The sequence below is a fragment of the Periplaneta americana genome, chromosome 9 (assembly GCF_040183065.1).
Source record: "Periplaneta americana isolate PAMFEO1 chromosome 9, P.americana_PAMFEO1_priV1, whole genome shotgun sequence".
In the NCBI taxonomy this organism is placed as follows: Eukaryota; Metazoa; Arthropoda; class Insecta; order Blattodea; family Blattidae; genus Periplaneta; species Periplaneta americana.
Window position 1 is genome coordinate 116,343,810 of NC_091125.1, and position 25,178 is coordinate 116,368,987.

At 36.0% G+C, this 25,178-nt stretch overlaps 1 protein-coding gene across 1 annotated transcript in view; it reads left to right on the forward strand.

Annotated features, from left to right (window-relative positions):
• The window catches only part of LOC138706410 (uncharacterized), a 630,831-nt gene that overhangs the window by 518,190 nt on the left and 87,463 nt on the right, over positions 1-25,178 (forward strand). The window lies entirely within an intron of this gene.

Consider the following 25,178-nt stretch of genomic DNA (forward strand, 5'->3'; position numbering starts at 1 on the left):
CAAATATTCTATTAATTATGTCTTTATTTATCGTTCATAGAATTAGTGGTAGCAAAATAGTATATTGAGGGAGATGAATTCGAGGACTCAGTACTGGAAAACACGGGAAAATAATTTTAGACAGCAGTCTAATCGGCCTGAGTGGGATTCGAACTAATGTCCGAGCCTCGGAGTACGAGAACCACTCACTCTCTTGGATCACACTGCCATGGCTGAAAGTGGAGGAAAAAATTCAGTATAGAGCTGAAACGAGTGCAGAATTTTAATCCATGATGACAACAACGATGATGATGATGATGATGATGATAATGATGATGGCGTTGAGAATTGGACGAACTGTAAAAAACATATTGATGTGTAGGGGGATTTTGCTCCTCCCTGACACATAATAACCTACTTACGGTCTTTCTACACTTCGTATTCAGACGATCGAATTCGGAATTCGAAGACTTTATTTTCGTTGTGATTCTATTTCTGCTGCCATAGTTATATTTTAATTACGAACTTATTGCCATATTTCTATAGGGAATCAAATTTATGCTGAAGGACGTGAAATGAGGTTTTATAACTTATATACTAATTATTTTTCTTTGGATGAGATTATACATTGGAAATCGTGGAATTGTGGAATTTATTATTATATTTTAAATATATATGAATTGCAAAGAAAATGTTGACTAAATACAATCAAGTTACATAATGCCTTTAAGAGAAAAGAAATTAATTTATTGGAGTAAAATATTGAAACTTATTTAATATGAAGTAGGTGAATACTCTAACAAGAAGTTAATAGCCACTGGCATGAATAAATATTAAGAAGCCCATATAAACTTGACGGATGGGTTCTCTCTCAAGGCCGAAATTTTATGCCACTGTCTGCTGCTTTCAGCCAGTCCTCGAGTTGGCGACAAATTAGTTAATTGAATGTTCGTCAGAAAGCTTTTCATAATAATACGTTTCCACCATTGTTAAAATGTCGGAGATAAGCTTATAATTTTGACACGCGCCTATTAATTATTAACTATCTGACAATCCACTGGACTACAAGGGATGGTGTTTTATGTTGTAATTTTGCAAAATATTGCTTTTAAAATAATTATGTCTAAACGTAGCTTAAAATCGGAGTGTTAAGAAAATAAAGAGTTAATATCATGAATGATTATACTGCCATACGTCTGTGTTCGAGGTACAAATGAGAAAAATTGTAACGTTTTGACAAGAAAAGTTTACTCTGACGTCACTCGTGGTGCCATAGCACGGAAGTGTTGAGATAGAATTTGTACTTCGTGGTTTTCCACGCTGTTCTCTATTTAATATACTTCGAGGTTTTCCACACAATAGTCGTGGAAATATTGTGTAAGATAGTTTGTATATATAACACTGCAGTGTTAAAGGAAATAAGCCTATATATTGTATTTGATTCCAGTATAGACGTTTCACCGAATCGTTGGGATTTTCTTACATTCTCTGCCTTTTTTTAAATAACTTATTACAAAAAAAAAGCTATTAAGTCCTCCTCCTGTATTGTCAAGTCTAAAATGTCTTACGGACTCGCGGGCCATTGTTTTAGAAGCATTATTATTTCTATGGTGCGAATTGACGGGGGGGGGGGGATGCCAAGAATCTGGGACAACATTTATCCCCTTCGGGTGCCTAATGTAGGTATAGTTTCCGTATATTATAATATGTTATTTGTAGTAATTGCACGAATGCTGTTTCACCTCATTGATAATTTCATTCGCCCTTCAGGCTCGTAAGATGAAACCACGAGTGCAATAATTTAATAAGATTATTCAACGAATCAAATTAAGTAAGTTGCAAAACCGAATTATTTACGTAAATGATAAGAATTATTATAAAACACAGCAATAAGACATTATTATGTCTCCTTGTAATGAAGTTCAAAAACAAACTGCTATCTATCACGACATACTAAATACTATTGCCAACTACTCAAAGCGGAAATACGAAACAACAATACTTAACCTCAAAAGTAAGATAAGCTTAAATATTACATTAACAGAACAAAAACACGAAAGATTTTTACAGACATTTATATATTACTTGAAGTTGCAGTTATTGAAAACGCAATTTTCAAAGTTAAATTTTGTTGGCATTTTTTTATTTTCTGTGATTGACACTGAAGTGGACTGGATTAAGCTGGAGATAGAGGGAGTAGCAGTGGATTTTATATGTCCTCACAAAGCGTCTTATCAAGAAACACAACTGTGATTGATTGATTTTAACGGAAGTTCTGAAACGTTATTGGCCAATATCGCAAATTCATCCAATAAGTTGAATAGTCAATGCAACACAATAACGATGATTCTCTTTCTTCTTTTAGTACAAGTTGAACCAACACCGTTGAACGCGACAACAATACTAGTTGGCCAACATTGCTGATTATTACGGAGAGTATATTTTATCGACATTTAAAATTGTATCCCCCCTCCCCCTTGGAGAAAATATTCAAACCGCATCCTGAACATTTCGAATACTCTAATTCAATAATGTAATAAATTATATGATGGTTTACAAGATTCGATTTATAATAGAATATCGTAACACATAAGTACTTAGTTTATGGTGATCCAGAAGTATCTTATATTCCTGTAAAGTGATCCTGACTTGTAAAAAGTTTAAGAAACGCTGTTCTGTAATGCCAGGTTGCCGATTGTAGTTGTAGCGCCGTGTGGACTTGACGTTGGAAGCTATTTTGTCTGTTTTGCTTAATTCATACTATTATTACGCGCAGTATGAGTCTTATGGCGTTAAATTGCGAAATTCCTTCACAATTCATAGCCGAGGCTTGGTGGCTTCTAAAATCAATGTACAGCCCATTCCCACCCCCAACCCCTCCGCCACCAAATCTTGGCAGTATTTCATGGCGCCAGACTTCTCACTAGTTTTCTTTCCAGCAATTTCACATTATAGAGTGGACAGTTTTATGCATGTTAACCCAAAAATGGAATTACTTAAAAAAAAGTTGCCAACCCCTAAATCATGACTTTAGATTTATTTCTGAAGGGGTTGTTCACCACATTGCAGAATCAGTGTTAAAAATATCAGATAATTTTACCACTTTTTGCGGATTCCTTGTTAGGAATATCAGATATCTTCCTTCACAGTACAAAATCAATGTTTATACATTTCACTCCAATATAGAATATGTGTTGAAATAAGATATTTTTTGCCACAAATAGAATATTAAATCACAAAAATATTTCATCCCACTCCAGAATTGACAGAAAATTTTAAGGCATTACTACAGTGCAGGATCGATGTCATATATTGCACCACACTGTAGAATCCATCTGAAAAATATCTTATATCTTTTATCATACTGCAAAACCGATGTCGAAATACTAAATACCTGTCACTACATAGCAGAACTGCTGTTTGAAATATCTATTTCACCACGCTATAGAATAAATATTACAATATCAATTACCTTTCCGAGTGGCCGGGTAGCTCGGTTGGTAGAGTAACTGACTACGGACTGGAAGGTCCTGGATTCAATCCCAGGTGATGACGTGATTTTTTTCGTTGCTAAAACTTCCAGAATGGCCCGAAGTCGGAGTGTGTTGCCGACTGTAACATCTCATTCTAGTGCCAAGGTCATGAAAGCATGGAACTCTAACTTCATGTCCTCAGACGCCTTCACAGCGTCCAAGGCGATATATTTACGTTTAAAAAGCAAAAATTATCTATCATATTATTGAATTAATATCAAAACGAGATATGCGCCATTTTGGATAATGTTCCTCGTTGGGGAAGGCAGCTGCTGTGACACGTGCATGACGGAGCACAGCCTCATTTTCATATATACTTTCGAGATTTCTTACGCACAAGCTTCCACAATAGGTGTATCGGCCTTGGCTTACCGACTCCATGGCCTCCCAGATCCCCGGACTTCAATTCTCTAGTTTCATTTTGTTTGAGGATATTCTAAATGTTTTGTGTGTTATTCATGTTCATAATGTTAACGAACTGCGGGAATGCAGTGTTATTGGTTGTCAGTGCATTAGAGACACGCCAGGGTTATTCGAACGTGTACGTTTGTTGCTTAGGTAATGTGTTGTTTGCTTTATCATAAACGGCAGTCATATTGAGCACATGTTGCGTATAACGCTCTTTTCCTGCAGTGCATATCGGGTAATGTTACCCCAGAACAGATAGATTTCGGAAACAATTGGTTTTTTTGACATATGTTCATTTGAACTTTTTGTCTTATTTCATTGTCCTCTACTCACTACTACAGTTTATGACAATGTGAAAGAGGTTTGAATAATTTCAAGGAAAATTTGTTCCGGAGCCGGGTATCGATCCCGGGACCCTTCGCTTGGCGCGCGAACGCTCTTCCGACTGAGCTACGCCAGGAACTATACACGACACCGTCACAATTTTTCCTTTGTATCCACACGACTCAAATGAGCTGACAAGACGCCAGAACTCAACTATGAGTGCACACAAATACTTGTGTGACTTAAATTGTGGCTTACTGTTAACGTACCTCCAGTAACGAATGTATTATACAAATCTGGCTTTCAGGTAGTAGCTCCCAGTAAAGCAAGTTAGAATAATTTCAAGGAAAAATTGTTCCAGAGCCGGGTATCGATCCCGGGACTCGGGACCCGGAAAAATTGTGACCGTGTCGTGTACAGTTCCTGGGATAGCTCAGTCGGAAGAGCGTTCGCGCGCTAAGCGAAGGGTCCCGGGATCGATACCCGGCTCCGGAACAATTTTTCCTTGAAATTATTCAAACCTGCTTTACTGGGAGCTACTACCTGAAAGCCAGATTTGTATAATGTGAAAGAGGTTAGCGACTGGAACGATGTCTTTTGTTCGCTACTGTTTCTTCGAGTTATTGTTCAATGGCAGATACTCTTGAATTATATCCTGACTGCTGCGTAGCCTTCCTCGATGATGTAGTGGTTATTATGCTAGTCGTAGGATACGAAGTTCGTGGATTCGAAATCGGCCGAGGGCTATGAGTTTTGAAGGGCAATAAAATTCTTTGCATAGCAATAGCTCTCTCTCCGGGAGGAAAGAAGAAATTTGCATCTTCCTTGTCGTAAATTTACGCCACGTAAAATAATTCTATCCTTCATAGAGGACTCCAGGCAAGAATAATAATTATTGTCGGTCACTTCTCGTCCACTTCGAGTTTCGACGTCGAATAATCTCTTTTTAAAGGCATTGTTAAATAATATACTGCTACTACTATTACCACCACCACCACCACGACCACTACTACTACTACTACTACTACTACTACTACTACTACTACTACTACTACTACTACTACTACTACTACTTAGATAAGGAATAGGCCTAAATCAATAAAGCTCATTTTTCTCTTGAAAGGACATTAAATTTTATACCTATTATAACCTGAAAGATATGCAACACCTCCTGCACTGTAAACATCAATTGATTGCTTTTTTAGTATTACAAAATACCTACTTAATTCATGACATTTTTCTCAGTATTTATATCGCTGCTTCAGAACAACAGAAATAAAATCAGATGGACGAATGAAGAAAAAATGTGTGATTTTTTGCATACCTTCCAGGATATATCTAAAGTGTATTGTTTCCACTCAGCCTCTAACAATGAATACAATGTTATTATAAATTCCCAGTAGATTTTCGTGGTGATATACTCTTCATAAGCCTACAGGAGATATAATAGAAACACCAAATGAACACCAACACCAATCATCGTGTTTACACATGATTTCCATCGATTTCAAATTAATATCAAAAGTTTTTCAATAGTTCAAGGTAGTTTTTCAATAGTTCCGCAGCTTATTCACCATGATCACCTAGCATGCCTATTTATTTTGTGTGCGTTGCTTGTGCATGATCAAATTAGCAACTTTACTTTAGTTTTCTAGATCTGTACCTTGAGGAACTCCTAATGGTGTGAGGTCAGGTGAACGAGGTGCGCCACAGTGGAAACTAACATGATGAAAACTTCAACAAACTAAACCTACAAAAATACTCTTATTTTTATTTTTTGTTTGGACAGCCATTCCTGAAGGTTCGAAAAGTATTACTATTGACACTAATGCGAAAAATATTTTCAAAACTGTCTCATCTATTTTCGGCGATTGTTAATTGTTTTCCACAGAATCACACGGCAGGAATCGTGACAATTTCATAAAGCGGTTGAAATAATGGCACGCCTAAATTTAAAAGTGTCTGTTTTTCGTTAAGAAATATATACAAGTGAAATAAATTGCTTTAATAACTATTTCCTTGATAGGTCTATATGAAAGAATTAAGCAATAAATGCAGTTAAAAAAATTAAGGAGCAGCTGAATTTGAACCGGATATTTTTCAATCGGGAGTGGAAGGAGCTCTAACACCGCTTACTTTAAATGTGATAAAGTTTCACTATTGCAGTGAAGGGGGGATACAGCATTAGAAAAGTCGAGATAATTGTCTCTATACCAACACAAATGAACGGCTGTCTACAAAAATAGTGTATAACACATATTTAAAATTGATTTTATTTTGTTCATAGAGTTACTGAACTCGGCCCCCAAACACCGCTAATTACAAAATAAAATGTAATTTTTAACACTTATAAAATAAAATGTAAGTTTTAACATTTGTATCTTAAATAATTCTTCTTTTCTTTTTACTTTTCCTTTAGGTTTTTGAGAAATATTAAATTAAAATAAAATTGTATACACTTTATGTACTCACAGCGTATATTAAATCGAATGTTTATAGTGTAGTAGGATTTTCATACGTCGTTGGATCTGTTCAACAATAGTAAGGCATGATAAATTTACAAACTACGAATACTCATAGAAGTGTTTGTAAAATAAAAAGTTGTATTATTCACTTCCACAAATGTTACACAAGTCTATTATGTCGAATTCGCCTAGAGCGATAACCAATTCCTCAGCCTGGACTTGATCTATCGATCTGATGATCATTCTGGTCTATCTATGTAGGCCTACTATTTCTGAGACGGAAAATTTATACTTTCATTTCTATTATCTCATCCCTTCCTCCCGGGGTTGGTACGCACAATATATTGTGTGTTAACAGTGCTGTAGTCTAATATCTACTAAAGTCTACTTTATAGCGTTACTATTATTATTATTATTATTATTATTATTATTATTATTATTATTAACATATCAACTACGTTCTATTATTAGTTAATAATGATAAGTGACGTATTTGCTTAATAAATTTATTTACTTTCCAAACATTTTGAAAAGAAGCGTTTTGTGGATTCTTGTGGCGTAATTGACAAGTTAGTATTATCGTTACCTTAATTGGAAGGTTATGTCTAGTTGACAGTTCTTTGATTCTATATGTAGGTGTAAAGTATTTTAGCCAGCAACAGACGTCTAAATGAGAGCGCTTTGATTATATATTATGTAGAGTGTTCTAAGCAGTAATTGGTATCTAGCTGACAAATGCCTTGCTTTCATATGTACAGTGCTTCAACAGACGTCTGAAGGCGTTTCCATTACAGTAATTGATATCTACTGTAGCTGGCATTAGCCTACTTTGCGTCTATATGTAGTGTGTTTTAACCGGTAACAGTCGTCTAACTAAGAACGCTTTGATTGTATATGTAGAGTGTAACTGATGTCTAGCTGAATATCTGACAGAGTTTTACTTCTATGTAGGATGTTTAATCTGTAATAGATGTACCGTATAACTGAAAGAGTAGTTTTGCTTACATACTTTGATTTTTATACCAGTGACTGATGTCTAGTTGACTAGCTGACAGAAATTTATTGCTATATACAGGATTTTGTTACAAGTAATAAATGTCTGACTATGAGAGTCTTGCTTGAATAACTTGTATGTTCCAACTTTTATCTAGCTCACTAACTGGAGGAGTTTCGTTTGAATGAGATGTAGAATGTTCTAATCTAGCTGACTAGCTGACAGAATTTTACTTCTGTATAATTATAAGAAGTTTTAACCAGTTGTGAATATTTGAGACAGTTTTGCTTACATTTATTGAGTAACTGATGTTAGGTGACTAGCTGACAAATTTACTGCTATATATAGGATATTTTAACCAGCAATAAATATCTGACTGAGAGTTTTGCCTGAATATCTAGTGTGATCTAACCATTTACTGGTACCTAGCTGACTAGCTGGAGGAGCTTTTTTTAAAAAGATGTAGAATGTTCTAATCTAGGTGACTAGGTGACAGAGTTTTAGTTATGTTTTAACCAGCGATGAATATCTGGGAGAGATTTGCTTGCATTCGTTGGGTGCTGTTCGGAATTGGACGTCTACGTAATATTATACAATTATTTAAAATAATTTAAAGAAAAGGGACCCGTTAAGTAAATACCTTTCATGTGATCTCCCCCCTTTTCGATAATCCTGCGACATAACCACTCGAACGGACAGTAACTTCTTTTAAGCCACAACAGTAGAACGGTGTAACAACCAAAATTTTATCGGATCTAATGGATAGCATAATAACCACTGGACCACCTAGGACGACAGTGAACTAGTTGACTAACTATGCAAGGTGGACCAAAATTCACTGCCTATCTAAGGACGTGGAAGCAACCATTGAAAAGACTTCTAAAGAAATTTATTCGGATCAACTACTTGACGGAAAGTATGTTTACCGTGTCCTAGATCGTCTTCAGCGCTGTAGCAACGCAAAAAGAAAACAATTTGAAAAACAATGGACATTGGCTTTTGGCACACCTTCTATAATAACGTGTATGACTTTCTTTTTACATCTATTAATGCGTCGACAAATATTTTACTAGTTTCCTTGTTAATTCTGAAATATACTGAAATGAAGGACATTCACATTTGAATGTACCAGTTATGAAAATAATAACAAATAATTTCAACTGTGGGATAGCTCACTCTTTTGAAGTCTTTGACAAGTGGTCAAGGGAATGCTACTGGGGCCCTTTAATGGTCTGACCTTAATGAAAGAAGATCGTGGGAAAGCTCATCTTTGCATTGATCCACCTGGAACGGGATTGTATAGACCGGAGCAATTTAGTGCATTCCAGGATGTGGCATTGTCCCCGAATAAAACCAAGAATTCTAAACTCTGCAATAACGTAACAATGTTGACCAGGGGTGTACAGTCTCTTCAGGTGATTTCGCGTATCTTAATGTCTGTCTATCTGTTCACGGACAATAAGAGAGTACATTATTCTTTTCATTCACTTGTTTTGAAATTGTAATCCGAATTTGAATCCTTTTGTATTCGTGATTACCATCACAACGTTATTTATCACCATGAACATCGGTGCTATTATTATTAACGCTGCAGCTACAACTACATCATCATAATCATCATCATCATAATCATCATCATCATCTGCATTACCACCATTATCTTGATCGTCACCAAAACCAACTCCATCTTTAACATATCATTGTCATCGTTTATTCTTTCTTCATCTTCTTCTTCTTCTGCTGAATCATGATTATCTTTACAACCATCATCTTAAGCATCATCTCAGTCTTCAATATCTCCATGGCCACTATCACCTTCACAGCCATCACCATATTCAATACAGTCACCAGCAACCGGCGTAGCTCAGGCGGTAAGCGCGTTTATCTGCTGATTCGAATTTGCGAACGGACGTGGGTTCGATTCCCGCTTGGGCTGATTACGTGATTGGGTTTTTCCGAGGCTTCGCCAAACTGTAAGACGAATGTTAGGTAAGCCAACCCTCGGCTCCATCTTATTACAATGAATTACAGTAAGGTCATTCCTACGTGGGATGCAGAAGCGGGCGACGGCGTGCGACAACTTCATGTGACAACATACAAACGCAAGCATGGAAATGAAAGCGGCCTACGTGAGCTTCATTTGTTTTCACGCGCGCGCAGCGCTACAATTGGCGATGCTCATATTTCAATTCTGTTTGAATCTTAAAGCGGCGACAATCAATTTCTCAAAATGGACTACATTGAGATTTTCATTACCGAGGTACAAAAAAGACGGGATATTCGTGATAAACAGCATCAGAACAGATTCATATCGGATAATAATGATTTTAGAATTGTATTGAGATGGTAGCAACGATGAATATTTCGTGCAAGCTACGTATGCGTATTCATTTTTGTGTTATGAACTTTGTAATAATATACTCGTCGCTTGTTGTGAGGTCTACTATCGTAAGGTTATAATATAAATAATGGCCTTTGTTACAAATTATTAAATACGAGACGTTTGCCACATGAAATCTGAAAATAAAATAAATATTTCGTTATTTCTCCTCGCTTAAAATACATGTCTATTTAAAAGTTTCTTTTCATCTAAAAAGGGATAACTATGTGAGTAAATAATAATAATAATAATAATAATAATAATATAATAATATTTATTTATTCCGGCGAAGTTAAGGCCATCAGGCCTTCTCTTCCACTTAGCCAGAAACAAAAGAATCTGATACAATTTTACATACTAATATTTACGTTAAGTTCACGAATGTTTGTAGTAAAATGTTATCTACATAGGTTTATTTATACAAGACTTTAAAAATGAAAAAGGGACATAAGTTTAAGTTATTATTAGCCTTTCTCCGAGACTAATCGACTGTTGAAAGATCATAGGCAAAAACGAGATGTTTGTTTTCATTTTATTCACTATGTACTCAAAAGTCTCTACTGTCATTCTTGTATAGACCTACTCTTTGAACTTATTTGGAAACTCTCTGACAACGGGATAAAGATGATGTAATTCTCCATACTCATCCCTTTCCATGTCGAATTTATGAGTTTCTCGTCTACTTTTAAACAATTTTTAGTGGGTTATTTTACGACGCTGTATCAACATCTCAGGTTATTTAGCGCCTGAATGAAGTGAAGATGATGATGCCGGTGAAATGAGACCGGGATCCAGCACCGATAGTTACTCAGCATTTGCTCATGATGGGTTGAGGAAAAATCCCGGAAAAATCCTCAATCAGGTAACTTGCCTCGACTGGGATTCGAACCCGGGCCACCTTGTTTCGCGGCCAGACGCGCTAGCCGTTACTTCACCGTTTAAACAAGAAATGCACCCAGGCTGTCTTGTAATAAATCTCTTCTTCTCTTGTTCGCCATAATTAAAAAAAAAATCTGACTAAATATGTGACGATCTCGTCGCTGTTGCCTGCGTTCGCAATGCGGACACCTTGAGATGTCGCTTGAATTCGCTTGAAGCTGAAGTAGTCGCACGCCGCCGCTGTCCCTTGCATACTGCGCAGGACACGGCCTTATGCTAATAAGCTAGTGGTTGATAAGGCGTTGTTAAATATCTGATTAAAATTACCATCGCCATCAGTGTCATCGCTTCTGTCATCGTTAATAGCAACATAATGATCATCACCACCATCTTCAACTGTATCACAGCTCAACGTCCATCATAATCACTACTACCACCACTATCACAACTATTATTAAGTTACAAGGATTGGGCTATCCAATTAGAGGCCCCAAAATGTCTTAGGGTAGGGAGATAGAAAGACTCTTACCTCACAAGACAAGAAACTGGGCAGCAGTAGATATATCGGATCTGCTTGCTGGCCATAGTGTTGGTACTCATTTCTGGACTTTAGAATTGGACGTTATTTCACTGATGCTATTTGTATAATATAACAGATAATAGGGAAACGAAGAGAATTTAATTTGAAAACTCACCTGGTTTTTATTGACTACGAGAAGGCGTTTGACCGAGTAGATAGAAAGAAATTCTGGAAAAAAAAAAAAAAAAAAAAGTGTATAGACGAGGCTACCCTAAACCTCTAATGTACTGAAAAATAGACATAGAAATGCAGGTATTAGTATCAAACCTGGATATGATACATACAACAGTGATATACTGTTAAACCAAGGGGTTAGACAAGATTGTAGCATTTCACCAAGTTTTTTTAATACAAAACGATATTTCTAGAGAATGGAACAATAAATCTACTGAGGAACTGACTTTTCTTCCAACTTTAATTCGCTGCAGATGACCAGGTTTTGATAAGTAATGAAAATGAATTACAGAAGTCAATTTATGAATTATACAAGGTAAGAGAGAAATACGAGTATAATTTAAAAATTTCAACACAAAAAAGCGATGAGTTTTCATGGGAAACACAGTATTAGAACAAAAATAGTTTTAAATGATATTCCTATAGAAAAGTCACAAGTTTCAAATACTTTGGTTGCGAGCTCACTTATAGCTAAACACACAGACTTAGTGAAAGCAGAACTAGACTTCCAGAATTTCAACAGATTAGCGGCATAATAATAAACAGAACATTAAAAGGCAAAACGTCTACACCTACGGAGTAACGGTTAGCGCGTCCGACCGCGAAACCAGGTGGCCTGTGTTCGAATCCCGGTCGGGGCAAGTTACCTGGTTAAGTTTTTTCAGGTTTTTTCCTCAACCCAATACGAGCAAATGTTCGGTAACTTTCGGTGCTGGACTCCGGACTCATTTTATCGGCATTATCACCTTCATTTCATTCAGACGCTAAATAACCTTAGATGTTGATACAGCGTCGTAAAATAACCCAATATAATAGGGTTCCTTCAGACGAGGACACTTGTAGTGGCGCTGTTAAATTTTTGTAGAGAATTTTTCAGTCTTCCAGTGAACATAGACACAGAAGGAGATATACTTTTGGCAAATTTGCTCATACGGAGAAAGAATAGACATAAAAATAGAAGAAGAGTTTAAGTCCATCCATTAGTTTTGGAAAGACAGAATCGAGGACTATTCCATACCTTGTTTGATGATTTACATCAGGACAATAAAAATATTAATTTAAAATTATGCAAATGGGAACGATATGACATAAAATATATTTTTGTTTACTTTTTAAGAATTCAAAATTGAATATAATAGACACCAAACATGAAACCAATCATAGCACGTATGAGTAATTCAACCAGTATACTAGAAATAGGTGTCTGTAGGGTAATGGCAAAGTTAAAGGCCATGGTCTAATTGAACACAGGTTCTAACCTATGATCAGCTAATTTTTCGTCTCTTTGTTAATATTTTATTTAGTACGTTATTTTAGATGCGTTATTTTATTTTATCGTGAAATAAAGGTGATTGTATTACATAAATAATATATTCGTAATTCGCACTAGTCCAGAAATTTAGTAGTATATTTTATATTATTATTATTATTATTATTATTATTATTATTATTATCGTCATTATCATCATTCTATATTATTCTGTCGTGACATATTTTTCTAATTCAGCCTGTACACTGTCGTACGGTGTAGGGAATTGGTGGCCCAACAGTCGTCCGTTAGCAGCGCTACTGACGCGCATTCGAAACACTACTAACGCGCGTTCGCAGCGCCACTAACGCGCCACCAAAAGTGGCTTCGTCTGAAGGGACACACAAAGGCAAAACGAGAAAGGAAACTCAAAATTTTATACAGTCACAGCAATATCAGTTCTACTATTAGAGACCTGGACCCATGACAAGCAGTGATAGAAATTCATTACAAGTTACTGAAATGAAGTTCTTAAGATCAATGAAAGGTTGTACTAAATTAAATAGAATTAGAAACGAAGATATGAGAAATTAGTTAAATGTGTGTTCTTTGTAAGAAAATATTCATAATTATACAGAACAATGGATTAATCATTTAGGTAGAATGGATTGCAACCGTAGCCATAGAAGAATTCTGAACTACAGACTAAAGGGAACAAGAGACCTGGGAAGACCCAGGAAACGTTGGAAGGACTAAATGTGAAGCCTGAACATGCTCTAAGCCTAGAATGAAGAATAAGAAGTAATTTCTGTTAGAGGCTGAGTGACCTCTGGACCATAGTGCAGCCGGGAGGATTGGATCAATGAAGAAATTCCATAATCCCATCAGGAATCGAACACGCGATCATCCTGATTGCAGCTAAACGTGTTGGCCGCAATCCTTCCACCAGTACGAACACTACTGCGATTACTATTGCTGTGACTGCTACAATACTTCTATCTTTTCACCCTCATAAATTTGGCTAACCATTCACATGTAGCGGAATTATTTTGTAATGTAGTTGAACGGCAAGAAAATAAACGTGTGTGTCGGGATACGACCTGTTGTAGATAATACGACCGTTTCAAGTAAACAAACTGTTGAGGCCGCCTTCTTCCAGATTATGGTGTTTGCAAATTCACAGTTCTCTCACAATTACACGAAAGCTGTATAAACATTACAGTATACAGAGCCTTACGGGTTTTACCTGTTTGGGATTAGTTCTTTGCTGTCTTGTCGAGGTAATACTGGCACTTTACAACCTCTGTTGCATTAAAATTATTACCGTGGAAGATGCATGGTCTGCGTTGTACCCTATTTGAAAAAGTGAACAACAGAATCGAATTGTTACAGCCAATTTCCAGTAAATCGCCATTTTATGCCGTGTCTCTCTAAGGGATTTGTGTAAGGAAAGGTTTTATACACAAATTGCAATACAAGTTGGTGTGGAAATATAAAACAAGAGAACTCATGAAGGCCTATGCTAATACAACATCATCTTTTTGATGAAAATTCTTATTCGACAATAGAAAATGTGATATTATTGGTCGTAGGACCGCGTCTGTGGCTCATTGTACCGCACTGATCTTCCATTCAGATGACCCTGGTTCGATCCACGGACTGGTCGTGATGGAATTCCTGGTGGACATAGCAGACTTTGTTGAATGGTTCCTCGGGATACTCCTATGGCCCTCTTTTATTCCAATGACACTTTTCATTTTCTCCTCATACCATCTACGAGGGTTATCTCATAACTCAGGGCAAATATAAGTTATTATATCAGCCAATAAAGCTGCAGGAATAGAAATTCACTATATGCGATTGAAGGTCACTGGAATGTGCTTCACAATACTAGTACCAAATTGGGTCCGGGTACAGGAGGCAATGGGTAAGGGAAATTGAAAGATGCGTAAATAGAAATCTTTGTTTTATTATACACAACAGGAAACAGTACTGAAACATTACTCACAACTAACACCCTTAAAAATAATCCTCCAAAGCTTCCAGACATCTTTGCCAATGATGATGCAGGCGTTGAATACCATCTCCTTGTGCGATTCGTCTATGTGCACATTTTTTCGTCGAAACGCTGTTAAGATGTCCTCTCTATTTTGCAAACCTTTCCCCACGCAATGGCTTCTTCAATTTCATCTCGTAGCTCAGAATGACACTGACGAGAATTTCTGCCACGAAGAACTATAATTTTCACGATAAAGCCGGTGAAATGAGTCAGGGGTCCAACACCGAAAGTTACCCAGCGTTTGTCATATTGGACTGAGGGAAAACCCCGGAAAAAACCTCAACCAAATAACTTGCTCCGACCGGGAATCGAACCTGGCCACCTGGTTTCGCGGCTAGACGCGCTAACCGTTACTCCACAGGTGTGGACTGTTAACTTTACTTACATCCATCTTGGAGCACAGCCTCTAGCATAATAACTTTTGCGTGTGCTGTCAACTAGCCACCATTGCACACAGACGCAATATAGCAGTTGCATCCCGTACAATGTAAAATAGGTTATCAAACGTATATACTCGTACAGTACTGCCATCCAGCGGAATATTTATAATGATGAGATGGTACAATAATATATTTGAAGACAGTTTAGTATTTTAATAAGTCAATATATATTTTATTGTATTAGAGTTCTTTATTTCTTCTAATCGTGTAGTATTCTATTAAATCCCACTCGAATTTTGATTTTCTGTAGATAATTCAAAACCTCTAGTGAGATTACTGTAGAAAATATTATCAACATAGGGAAAATATCTCGAAATCGATTTTATTCATCTCCATTCTCTGAAACAACGAAGAAGCATGAAACTACCAAAATACAGAAGAGTGATATGTTGATCAGTATAACATTTGACAATACAGGGACTATCGCTTCACGGCTTGGATTCATCGCATTTTGCTGATTAACTTGTTACTTCAGAGATTGAGTATCCATGGCAACAACACGCTTTTAGTTAAATTAATAATAATTGCAGTGAGTGGACCGGACACATCAGAGACTGCAAGAGCGTTTCCATGGCAACGACTCGTTGGTATCTCTTCATATAATCTTTATTACAGAAATATGCTACAGGAACAATGCAGCTGGTTAGTCACCGGGCTTACCACATTACATAGACTTATAAGTGCCAGGTTCGATCTTCGAGATAAACATGGCTGTAAATCTTGAGATTTCCATTCTTTGGATAGATGAACTCTTTAAGTTACGTCAATCATTGTCGTATTAATTTTTGCGGTTACCTTGTTAGTCATGCTATCCGAGATTCACTGGTTCAATTTCGGCCGAGAACTTGATTTTAAAAATGATAAAAACCTTAGCATGGCTTCCTCCGGGAGAGAAGTTGAAACATGGATCCCGTAAACTACAGGATTACTGAAACATCACGCAGATTGGAAAGTCCTCTAACTTTGTTCAGGAGTAAGTTTCTATAAAAGTAATAATAATAATAATAATAATAATAATAATAATAATAATAATAATAATAATAATACATAAAATACTTAAAAGAATGGAGTTTGTTCATTCAGGGACATATCAATGTAAAGACATTCGGATATGGTTGCCATTTTCTCTTCTATCTTTAGCAGCCTGTGTTCCTAAGAATTGACTGCATTCATAAGAAAAGTTTGCGAAATATATTCAAATGTTTTACAAGCTTTCACAGTGATCTGTTTTTTTCTGTCTCAATTCCTTTCATTTTAAAAACGTAACATGATTTTTATGAAATTATGATCCATTTGAAGAATAGCAATGACATTGTTATTATTACGGTAAGATATTCATTTTTGTTGGTCACCCCTGTTGAGTGCTGGCCAGGATGCTAATGTGAGACGTGTGAGGAAGATGAACAAGTGAACTGCGAACGAGACCTGGATGACAGATGCGAGGAGTAAACTGTGGCTCGCAGGTCGTCAACAGTTTACATTATCATACCATGGAGTTCGTGCCAACGTCTTTCGACTACCAGGGCCCGGAAGTTGCGCAATTCACTTGTCATGTGATGGCTTCTCGCCAAAGGGACTGGCAGTCGATCCCTGGCGGGCCGTGCAATATTTTAGTAGGCAAACCACTGTGTACTTCATGAGAGTACTTCAGTTACATGTGCCGTTTTGGTTCCACCATTGATCCATTATATCCCGAATCGTAGTCGCGTGGTTTAAGGCGTCATGCTTTGCGCTGGCAATACGAATGCTCGCTTGCTCAAGTCTTCATGTCAGAATAAATTTTCACATAAAGTTCAGCTAGTGTATGGAAGCAGTGCCAACCTAACATCATGATCGAAAAATGGGGAGCTACAGTGACTAGCGTAATATGATCTAGCAAACCAGCTTCAATATCTGAATGGACCAATGTGCTGACTACACGTTTCCTCTGTACTGGTCTGATGTAGTCCACTCTGCTGTGGGTAAGGGGGCGTGAAATTAGTCGGTTGGTAGTCCTTGTTAACGCTGTTGCGTCAAGAATTATTATTATTATTATTATTATTATTATTATTATTATTATTATTATTATTATTATTATTATTATTATTATTGATCCAACCCATCATCGTTATATCACAGGAGACTATCCTCTATTCTTCAGTGCACTGATATGGTCGCAACCCAAACCATGAAGTTGTTAGAGTGCACAGTGTTATAACTTTGAAATCCTGAAAGTTAGTTTGATTGAAAAGAAGTTCAAAGAAATGGAACAAGAGAAATTGTCTTAGAAACGGGACGCAAAGTTAAAAGAAAAAGATCTCGGTTTTGAACCGAACGGGAAACGTTTTCCGATATGGCAAACAAGTGAATAACGACTAGAAGGTTTCTCGCAGCATAACGAACTGGCTGTGGTACAAAAGAAGAAAGACCGATGCAAAACAGCAGATTTCCGTTGCTATAGCAACATTATCGCGGACTGCTGCCTTCCTTATTTTTAAAGTGGTTTCAGTAGTTTGCTAGGATATGGGCATGAGTGCACTATAGGACACGGGATTTAATTACACCGAATGGACTGATATAGTCCTAATGGGAAAGCAAAACACCACTTCATTCCCACTACCATCATTGTCATTAGTTTTCTAAAAGAGAGCCAAATTTTTATTTCGTTATACAGTTTCCTTTCCTTTTCTTTTCTTTCTTTCCTACTTTCTTTCTTTCTTTCTTTCTTTCTTTCTTTCTTTCTTTCTTTCTTTCTTTCTTTCTTTCTTTCTCGTAAAAAAGAAATTTGTTAAACTGAAACATTTTAACATCATGTTAAAAGGGTGAAAAGGAAGGAAAGAAAATAATTTCGTAATATTGAATAGTTCGTTATACTATAATTCGTTATAACGACATTCTACTGCACAATTTATGTATCGTATTATTAAGGATTATTTTTCATTTATTTCTAGATTTAATATAACTTCTGTTCAAGTATTTACAATGAAATTACTGTGTTTCATCTTAATTCTGATTAATGAAATAGTATGTTACTAGTCATCGATGTATGCAATGGAGGGGGGAAAGGAACTGGTCACCTTACCCCATTATCTCTTGGCTTAGTTGCCTCATGAGTGATGCCTTGTTGGTGCCACTTATGAGATTCCAACCTGACTTCGAATAGTTGACTAAAGATCAAACAGTGTCATCTAAATGGTTCGTTTCTAAGCAAGTGGTGTCATATGTTGAAACTTCTGTCACACATCGGAATATGAACTCAGTTTTTTTTTTATTTTTTTAAGATCCCAGTCAACATTTTTCAAGAAGGATTACTGAAGTATTTACATCACAATATTTGTCACAGACTCTTGACACCAATCTATTGTGTTGAGTAAAAACAAGAATGGTACGAATTGTAGACTCTGTAGGCCTACTTAATTTTAATTCAATTTTTACAACTGTAGCCAAGGACCAGTAACGCCATTACTTTATGAAACATTAATCGAGTTTCTTTCGTCACCCTATATCTTAGGGCTCTAATTATTATAGTTTCGCAAACCATTATATTAAATGTAGTTAACGTACCATTTTATAGTTTATGCTACTTGTAGTTTTACTTGCTGCTTAATTGCTGCTTTAAAGTGAGCCATTAAGTCACTATTTCTTCCATTATCGTCGTTGTGTTGGTAACCGGAGATTTTAATGTAATTATTATACAACCCATTAAAAAAAACAGTTTTAGTCAGAATCGTAGGTTGTGACTTCTCGTTAGTTCTGATTACTTGTTGTTTGAAATTCCCAAAGATATGTAGTTTATCAAACTCATTATAAATATAAACGCAAAGTTGTATTATGAAGAACATTTTCGTCACAAGACCTGGTGCAAAAATTTAATTTTATCTATTGCCTGTGCGTGTTTTTGTTTGTTCTCATTTTCAAAGGGCTAAGTCGTATACTAAAATTAATTTGCAACACTGTTTTAAGTATTAAATGAAAGATAATTAAATACTCAGTCTATTTGTGTATCAAAGAAATTTATGGTAGCGGCCTAACTGTTGATAATTTGAAAAAAAAAATACTGGCCATTTAAAGAAATCTCACTCACTACATGAAACGTCTATACTCCAATTGAAGTAATAAAATATACTAATTATATACTTTCTTTAATACTGTAGTATATTTTATTTTATATTAATTTATATAAATAATCCATATAATAAGTAATTTCCATTACTTTTTTATAGAAAACCTCGAAGTATAATTGCATAGGGAATGGTGTGATGGTATCACGAATGACCTCAGAGTAAACTTTTCATGTCAAAACGATACAATTTTTCTCTTTTCAACCTCGAAGATAGCCATTTCACGTCAAAATAATTATCATATTTCCTCTTCCGATGAGAGATTGGTCTATTTTTAATAATTTCGAGGGAAAAATTGATCCATGGCCGGGCATCGAACCTGGGACCTTTGGTTAAACGTACCAACTGTCTACCTACTGAGCTACCCGGAAACTCTACCAGACACCGATCCAATTTTTCCCTCTATTTCCACAGACCTCAAAGTGGGCTGACAACCGTCAAGCAACCAACATTGAGTGGACACTAACTCTGTGTGACTTAAATTGTGGTTATTGGTGCATAGACTGTAGCCATATGAATTCAATGTTGGTTGCTTGACGGTTTTCAGCCCACTTTGAGGTCTGTGGATATAGAGGGAAAAATTGGATCGGTGTCTGATAGAGTTCCCGGGTAGCTCAGCTGGTAGAGCGTTGGTACGTTTAACCAAAGGTCCCAGGTTCGATACCCGGCCCCAGAACAATTTTTCCCTCGAAATTATTCAAATCAACTTTACAGGGAGTTATACCTGAAAGCTTGATTTGCATTGGTCTATTTTTAGACGCATAAAATTTGTGTTACATAACGTCTCTGAGGTAATTTAAACAATTAAAGTTAAAAAGCTTTAAAGAAAAGCATATGTTTTGAAAGCATAAGAAAGAAGTTAAAATCTTCTATTAACTTTACTTAAATTAATACACCTAAAACAATAGTAAGAATAAATAAATCTTTTCAAACATTCCCGTTATATTTAGTAACATTTTGACATATGAAAAACCAGCTTATAATTATTGAGTAACAGGGTGGAATTTTAAAACTTAATTCTTTAATTAATACTTAATATATTCTTCAAATGTGTTTGCATGATCTTTTCCTCATAAATCTCTTAGCATTCAACCTTTTGCTGTACAGTAAATTAAAATATTGGCCCATAATTGCAGTTTCCACATTAAATCTTGAATGGCTTATGATTACATTGCAGTTCATAGGTTGACAACCCAAGTGGCTAATCGACGGCCCGCGGTGGTACAGGAGAATCTACTTCGCTTGGTGTGTATATCTTCTAGGCGCAGTAGTGCTGGACGCTCCAGCATCAGAGAGTTCATGTTTATCAGAAGTGATGTCACACACCATAAAGTTCGCAGGAGATCATTTCCATGTTTTGACGGAATACACATTTGAGGTCCTCATAGCACATTTTGATTTATTTCAAAGTGTCTGTATGGTCCTCGGTGATTTAATGTTTAGCGTGTTTGTTTACGATGAAGACTCGCACGTTTAAAACTGGCTAGCAATAGATTTTGCTTTAAATCCGAAGTGGAAGGGAGGTGAAGATAGAAGTGAATGTTCTTATGTCATTCAACCATGTTTTGTATTGTAAGAAAATGTTTAAAATGAAATCGTTTAGGCCAGGGTACGAGTCGAAAGGTGTGAAGTAAATTCTGCGATGGACGTTTAGAGAGGACTTTGTGTGCTATTGCTACGGAGTTGTGTGTCTTGCTATGTTATCGTGTAAATAATGTTCTTTATGTTCGTGGATTTCTACAAATGTACACAAATTATAGGCCTAGTCCCGTCCCTCTTATTTCCGGCAGCCAATCACGTTTCAAGTCGGCTATATTTAAACGTGTGCGTCTTGTGATTCGCTACTAATGACGTTATGCACTTCCTAAGGTTCGATAAATACTTAATATAATCGCCCACCATTTTGGCTTTATCGTTGGCGTTCGCAGAAAGCACACGAGGACGTTATTTGCCGCTCAATTATTTGCTCAATTACAATGCGTTTGATTTATCATCATAGGAGCTACATGATAATGTTTAACGGTGCTTCAAATAGATTCCTTGTCTGGTAGCTAGGCAACATAAAGAACAATGGCGAACGATACTACCTACCTAGATTTTATAGAGCTTTCACTTCCTAAGGCGTAAACAAAAAGGAGGGGACACGTCGGAAATAACAGTGACGCGACTATAATACATGAATTAGTGGGAGTGGGGCTGCCGTCGGGCAGTGTGTCTTCTATATATTGTTGTGACGTTGTACAGTTGAAACCGGTGAGTGAAATTACATTGTTGAGAAGCTTTATGCTCGAAAACATGTCGAAGTCAGAGACAGGACGAACGAGAGCGTGATGTTGAAAAAACGTGTAAATGAACCGTCGAAAATTGAGCCAAAATCGAAAAAAAAAAAAAAAAAAAATAGACTGGAACGATTGCGGGAATGCAGAGCAAGCGAAAAGACAATTTATAATTTCTCATCTGTAATTCAGTTACAACCGCACTGGGCATAAGAAGGGGAGTGAAAGAGAATGAGAAACCCCCGCGCATGTTCTTTTGTTTACACCGTCTTATAAACAAACGCGCGCAAATGATACACTTACTATAATTTATTTTTAAAAGTTATTGCTATATTTTTCTGCTATCATACCGAAGTCAGAATACCTGATAGACTGGATCTAAGCTCGGATTGTCACAGAGTGAAGCCAAAAGTTTTAATGCTTCTATCAAATATTGTTCAAAATGCAACACTACAATAATTGTTAACATTCTTCAAAATGTTCTAACGAACTCATTGGAGAAGGCAAGCTGTGGGGATGGCTGAAGACTGTAATTTCCCGGAAGAGCGGTTTCCATTAACGAAACTGCAGTCCCTTCTCGTAGTTAAAAGCTGAAATTAGCTATATACAACGTATAGAGTATTTAATTTTGAGCTGTAACACATTTTAAAGCCGGGTCGTTGTCTTTTGTTTCAGTTTCCATAGAAACACGCAACATTTTGTTTTTAAACGAGTCGTAACATTTTGAACCCCTTTCTTTTGTTACAGTTTCCATAGTAACTCTCGTATATGGTAGTTAAACATTTTTTAGAATACTCGAGATGTCCCAAGGCTAGAGATCTTTATACTTTTGATGATTTTTTCTACCTTTATGGTATAAAATTTCATTTTAAAACAGCTGCGTAGCCCGGGGCGCTGTTAGGCTTGTTTGGAAACAGACTACGTTTATTAATTCTAAGTGGGAAATAGCCTCGAAGCGATCAGTTTTCGTTACGATAAAAAAAAGAAGCTCAAGGTTGTATGAATGTTCCAAATATAAAAGTGCCGTGCAAGGGTGATGAACATGGCTATTATTCTGAGGGATTAATTAATTTTACGCTTTGTAAAGAACTGCAGCCACAGCGCTTTAATGCCTTTTACATGTGTTGCCCAGCTTCAAGTTTTGTTACGCCTTATTAGATATAAACCAGTTATGCCCTCAAAGATAAAAAGAAAGAGCAGAAAGTCTTTTGCAGAATGGATGATTGTGGAGTTCAAAACACGAACGTTTCCAAGGTGTGGCCCTTATCAGATATTATTACCAAGAATATGATCTCTATTGAAACAGTTTCTACGATTCGAATAATATTCTAGAAATGGCCACTGTTATTTTACTTGTTTTTATTTTATTTTTCAAGTATATTTTTTTCCTCATACTCTTTGTTAAATGTTCACATAGTGATTGCATTTAAATATCCATCTTCACACGTCTTTGTAACTTTCCTTTATTTTTCCATACGCTCTATATTACGTGATGCTCATCTAACATTGCTTTCCATGATGGAGGCGTAAGCTCAAATTTCGACAAATTAAAACGCAGATATTCCTACAGATTTCTGTCGGAATACTGCCGTTCTCCTGTCATAGGCCTAATATAAACAAAAAATCAGTTAACTTTTATCACAGCTCCATAAACAAAGTAATAGTAATCCATGGCTCAAGAGCCCATGAAGGGCCAAGACAGACCAGCCAGCTGCTGACCTCAAGTCCACATACCTCAGCAGAGGTGAACGATCATCCGCTCAGGACGGATGTAACGTCTGGTCTGCATGATGAACCCCAGCCGTAATAGCTGGTTTTCGCTGCATATCGTAGCTCCCAAAATTCATCACGATGCTGAGTGGGCACCGGTTCCATACACTGGCCGAAATTTCATGAGAAAAATCATTCCTCCCTGAGGACTCGAATCAGCGCTCATTCAGTAACGCGAGTTCAGGAATGATGCCTTAGACCACGGTGCTACAGTGTGAAACTCCATAAGGAAAGACCATACCGTAATTAATTTCTAATACAAAAATATATCTACAATTTCATGTCTGACCAAATAGTAAAAACAGAGAAGAGACGAAGTCAGAAAAAAAAATCTTTTGTAAACAAGTAGGCTGTATCAGAATACCATACAATAATGTTAAAATTATCGGTATTTTAAGATAAATAGAGCCTATACACTATGCAAATTTTAATCATTTGATGGCGAAATGCAACATCTCGATCCATTACAAGTACATTACATGTCAAGAGACATTATATTCGAATATTTGTTTTATTTGTTCAATCTAAATGACTTAACAATATTTTAAAAACAACAACAAATTTTTATAAATATAAATAATTCATTGAAGTTAAAAGATTTACTGCTAACGTTTTCGCCTATTTGACATCTTCAGGCACATATTCAATACAGTTATAATTTTAACAATAATGCTAGACATAACGACACAAACCATTTATTTATATAACGTACATATGATCATGTGCAATACACTAACAAGACACATTCAGAAGTAATTAATCTTTGATACAAGGTAACGTTTTATATAATTTGAACCTGTTTTAATGTCTATAATTTTACTTTTGTGTTTCTATAGTTGTTTTAATTGTTGTTATAAATTGAAGTAGATAATATTTATTTGGTTTTAACCATCACACAAATAATTTATTAAAACAATAATTAACTCAGCTGTAGTTCATTAGTTTATTTAATTTGTATATATGTTTTAATATGTTTATTTTAAGATTGTTTTTGTATGTATTCAATGGTTATTCCAATCACTGTAAAATTAGTGTACCACATGATATTGTTTGAATATGTGCCTGAAGATGCCAAATAGGCGAAAACGTTAGCAGTAAATGTTTTAACTTCAATGAATTATTTATATTTATAAATATTTGTTGTTTTTAAAATATTAGACTGAACAAATAAAACAAATATTCATATTATATTGACTTATCGGAATACTATTACAATGCTTTCTAAGACTGTTAAGAGACATTAATCACAATTCATGATTTTGTAGGAGAGATATTCTTGACCGAGAACCTGTCGTTTAATATTTCAGTCTTAAAATTTAAAAATAAACTTGTCTTACTATGATTCTTTTATATCCATGGTAAATTCTTTTGTGATGTTTGAAGGTTTATAATTTCGCTTATTTAACAACATGTAATTCTTTATCACTTTTTTATTTTTCTTTTTCAAGACATCTTCCTTTTTATGATTTTGCCATTTATGTGCAGGTAGTACTTCGTCTCAAGGACAAAAGTTTTTGCGAAACGCGTTTCGGGTGGACGGCACAAGGGGTGTGCACCGCACGTAATTA